This window comes from Porites lutea, chromosome 2 (genome assembly GCF_958299795.1).
Source record: "Porites lutea chromosome 2, jaPorLute2.1, whole genome shotgun sequence".
In the NCBI taxonomy this organism is placed as follows: Eukaryota; Metazoa; Cnidaria; class Anthozoa; order Scleractinia; family Poritidae; genus Porites; species Porites lutea.
This window is the reverse complement of record NC_133202.1, coordinates 20654142-20659141: the sequence shown is the minus strand read 5'-3', so window position 1 is coordinate 20659141 and position 5000 is coordinate 20654142.

The window sequence follows — 5000 nt, the reverse complement described above, 5'->3', positions numbered from 1 at the left end:
TTTGTGTGAAAATCACAATTGAATAGACAAAATGAACAACATTTATACACCTATTTCAGTTAAGGTTGCTTCAGAGAAGAATGATGCATGATCCATGTTTCATAGCCCGCGGTGCATTATTATAGTAAGTCTAGTAAATTATGTGCCTGCAACGAGCCTAGAAACCTAGAAAGCAAACGCTGCTGACGCTTCTATGCTATGTCAGCAGAACGTTATATTTTAAGACAATGTATTTCAAAACACTGAATCCTAGGCTTTTTAATTTAAGACAGTGATTTGAGGTTAGGTTTTTCTCTGTGGTAATATGCAAATGCTGCAAGTTTTCAACGAGTTTTCTTGGCTCCGTGCACGTGGGAATTTTCAATGGAGTTTAAAAAAAATCAAATAAAGTTCAAGGCGTTTGTTGAACAGCAATAAATAACTTAACATTACGTGTTTATCTATTTTTAAGGCATTTTTTTAAAAAACTGAATAAAAAAAGAATAGCGTTGATTTGATTTATTGAAATAAACAGCATTCTGGCCCATGCAAAAAACGCAGCTTAATCAGGCGGACCTATTCAATCATTTAATGTTGTTAAAAGAAATAATTAGTGATAAGTAATTTTTTACTATAAGATTTTAAAAATGAAAATTTTCAGCTCGCTCATGCTTAAGAATTTTAGCAGCCATTGGACTTGAAAGCTCTCTTGAACGCCTTTTTACAAACGGTCTCCATTATTTCAATGAACGTGAACAAGATTAAACTTCCCACTACAAAAGGGTTTACCATAGTGCACTGCAGGCTATGAAACATGGTTCACGGGAGCAACCTTAATTGAAATAGGTGTATATTGATTTGTTACTGTTACCTAGTAAAAAAGTTACCATATGTAGTACAATATTTAGTTCTGAATAAAGTGATTTTTGAATAAAGTGCCCCCAAATAGACGCCGCCCTTGAACAAACGCCACAGATGGAACGCAAAAAATGAAATAAAAAATGCCGCGGCATCTATTCTAGTAAATACGGTATTTGTCTGATTGTTACCACACTGTCAAAGTAAACGGTGGAGTGTCATCCAGTCATAAGCTTCATTAAAGTGTTCCCCAGGGTAGTGTCCTTGGAGCTATTTTATTCCTGCTTTATACTTCACCCTTGGGTGATATTATGAGACACCACTACGTTGACTTTCATTTGAATGGCGATGATATCTAATCATAAATCACCTTTGAATCTTCCTCACTGACCTGGCAAAATTATTGATAGTGGAATGTGTGCGAGATATAGATGCTTGAATGACAGTAAACATGCTTCAGATGAACAGGGACAAGACAGAACTAGTTGTACTAAATGCAAGTCATCACCTACCTCCGCCCTCTGAGGCCAATTTCGGTTTGTGATCAGCTGATTAGAAAGTCATCGGTAGCTAGAAACATTGGTGTTCTGTATGATACATTCATATCAATAGAACACAATGTCACCCATATACAATATTGTTTCTTGGCGGTAAAGTCAAAAGATGTAATTATGTTACACTCATGGCTGGTACGTATTATCCACTGCTTAAGTGGCAGGTAGTCTTGGCAGTAATGGAAGTAGAAAGACAAAATTCGGAAAATGTCAAGCGATTTTGGACTTTGTCCAATGAAGCATTGAAACACATAACAGAACAATGCTGTTGTCTTTAATCCAACCGGATAGTCTGGATATAGCAGGGTCAAACATGAGTGGTTTGAGGGTGTTTGGAGAAGACGCTCTGCAGAGAATAAAAAGCTGAGGGAGTCACTTATTCTTTCCCAAACTTGGCCCCTTTGTTTACTCCCTGGTTTGAAATTCCAAGGTTCAAACTGGTACATTTCTTGCACCAACACTTCATTGTGTTTATTGGTCCACACCATAGGCTTTTTAGCACGACAAATACAAATATACTGTTATGACATAAGACAGAGATATTTCATATTTTGACATCTTACTTTAATGTCATCTACTGTGAAGTTTGAAGGCCATGTTTCAGTTAAAAGACCTATCTTGGATTCATTGATGATCCATAACTTTCATGTAACACTCTTCTTCAAAGATATTAGAGATCACTGCTGGGTACACAAAGAAATATTATAAAAACTTAAGTAGTCTATCTTCTAGATATCACGGACCACTCTAACGGGGATAAATAGTGAAAAAAAGGTAGATTTCATCACAACGGTTAAAATCTTGAGCATGATAAAAAGAACAGTGAGAGGTCAAGTTTACATTTCATTCAAACAAAAAAGCCCTTAATGTAGCAAAAGCTGAATACAACTTCTAAATAGAAGTTGTCTAAGATGGAAGCAAAGTAATTTTCGCTGTCCTTTACAAATGTTTCAGTTTTTGGCATGCATGAATGTTTGTAATCAATAAACTCAATTCAAAAGTAATCCAACAGAGACATGTCCAGCAGCATGATAAATCGACGGCTGTCATTCAGATAACGAGCAGAGGAAAATTATAAGCTTACAGTATCTTGAAAACTGGAGTTAAGTGTTCTAGGAAAGAATGAAAATATCGAAAAAAATAGTTGTTTTAAAGACGATCAAGTCATTGGTTTCTGGCGTAAAATTTAATTCTACTCTGTACCAAACACTGAGATTTAACATAATTTTGAGAGTGGGATAAGCCATAAAAACAACATCAAAAGTGCGTTTGTGTTCACAACATAAAATAAACTCTACCCTAATAGAGTTTGGCTCACAAAAGGAAGCAAAATTTCGCAGAAACTTACTTTTTTGAACAGACTTTGTCTAAAGCGTCCATTTTCAACAACACCTTCAAAGAAGCAGATCTTCCCGCCTCGCTGTCAGCCGACGCTGTCACAACACCACAAACGTATGTGCGATGGTGAACCTTTGGCCACGGCGTCGCAAAATTTTCGGATCGTAAACTCCTTAGTATTATAAACAGGAGGCAAGCACCATTATTTTCATTGAACGTTATTTAGTCCACTTTGACTTTCTTGAAAGTATCTTCAAACTGCTGTACTTCATTTTTACTGTCATGCAAAATAAGTCAGAAAGAAACCCACAAACCCCCGAAAGGAAGTTACGTTTTTTAAATCACAGCAGGCAACTGCAACAGCAATTGAAAAAAACATTTTTTTTAGAACTCCCACAAATGTTTCACGCTGGTGTCATTTTGGCCACATCATTGTAGACTCATATATAGCCAAAAAAGCAATAAGTTTAGACTACCAATGTATACTAAATATGTGGACTAGGGCCAATACAAAAGACATTTAAAGTGACAGTTTTTTACATGTAAAGATATTAAAAGCTGAATTTTTCACTCATTGACAGGCACATGAAAATCAAGCTGAATACAGCACTTGTCAAGACCTCTCTACAGAGAATAAAGCACTCAAAAAGGAGATCAGAGTATAGCGATTTAAAGTCACCAGACTGACTAACCAGATGGTAAACAACCAAAACCAGTGGGTGGAGACTTTGCAGGAGATCCAGTTACATAAATCTAAAGACAAGATCATTTAGTACCAGATTGTGGTGAGTGTTCTGAATTTGTGTTGGGGGGGGGGGGGGGGAAGGAGTATTCCAAACTGTGGGCTATACAAGACTTTGCAGTTATTCTCATTTGTGCTGTTTATCTTTGATGGATATTCCATGTATATTAGTAAAAAGGCAGTCAACCCTTGGTTTTCAAACAACATCCAATTTTTTTTCCCGTTTATTGCAAATTACAGAAACTTTTCTATCAGATAAATAATCTATTTGTTGTTGATAGGCCACAAGTAAAGATAATCTAAGCCATAATGATTCCTTTTCTCTAGATAACACAGCACAAGCTCACAATGCTCCCACTGTGTTTGGTGACCAGAATTACAGTGTAGATGACTTTACAGAGGATAGTGATGATGATGATGATGACAATGAAGAGCCAGAGAATGACGATGATCCTAGCTGGACTCCTGAAAAATGATGATCCTGACTGGACTCCTGAAAAATTAAATGAAGTCTATCAGGAACTAGATGAAGTCTATCAGGAATTAGGAGACGATAATGTGAATGACAGCCAAACAACAAAGCCTAGGTACTGTATAGGACGTACCATAACTTACTAGTTAATGTAGACATGCGCATGCAAGTGTGGTCCATCTTGTCTTGAATAAAAATCTCACTATTTGTGAAGTAAAAAAGGGAGAAAAAGCCTAGAAATGAACAAAACAGCTAGGTAATGCAAACTTGAGAATACTTTCTATCGGAATGTTTCCAAAATAGAACAAAAGGTGTGTGTTTTTCCACTTGCGCGAGTGCAACCAAAGCATAAAATATGCTTTTCACACAAGTGAAAAAAGGTTCTCAAATTCGACCTACCCTTCAAATTTCGATAACCTGAACTAAACAGTTGCTAAGAGGGCTCTTTTTTTCTGTCAGATGACAACGTAATCTAAACACGTTGATGAGTTTTTACACACAGACATGCTGTGTGACATGAAAGACAACCTGAAATTAGTCATACTCCAGGTTATTGCAAAACAGCTGAAGGTCGATTACGTCAGAAAAAGAAATTCGAAAATCTACTCTTGCAACATCATAAGGACCTTCAAAACAGTTACAATTCTAAAGTTTTAGCTAAAGAGGCTTAAGAATCGAGAATCTGACTTAGTTCACAATTGCTTATCTCTACTGGATGGCCATGTTGTAAAGCCAAGAAAACGCAATGGAGGCAGCTGCCACACTTTTCCTTGATACAGACAACCATGTCAAGAGTGACATCGACTGGAATATATGTATTATTTGTCAGGAAAGAAAGTTTCCCAAACAGAACTTTCCCCTTTCAAAAGGAACTAATGCAGGTATTTCTAGGGTTTTGCATTGTGCTGGCATAAGAGAACACGTTCAAGATGATACTTACAAGCGCTGTTCAGAAATAGTTAATTGCTTGGAGGAGAAAGGAAATCAAGATGCATTTTGGCACAGACAATGTTATACTGATTTCACAATTAAGGGACATGTTCAGCATCTTCAGAAG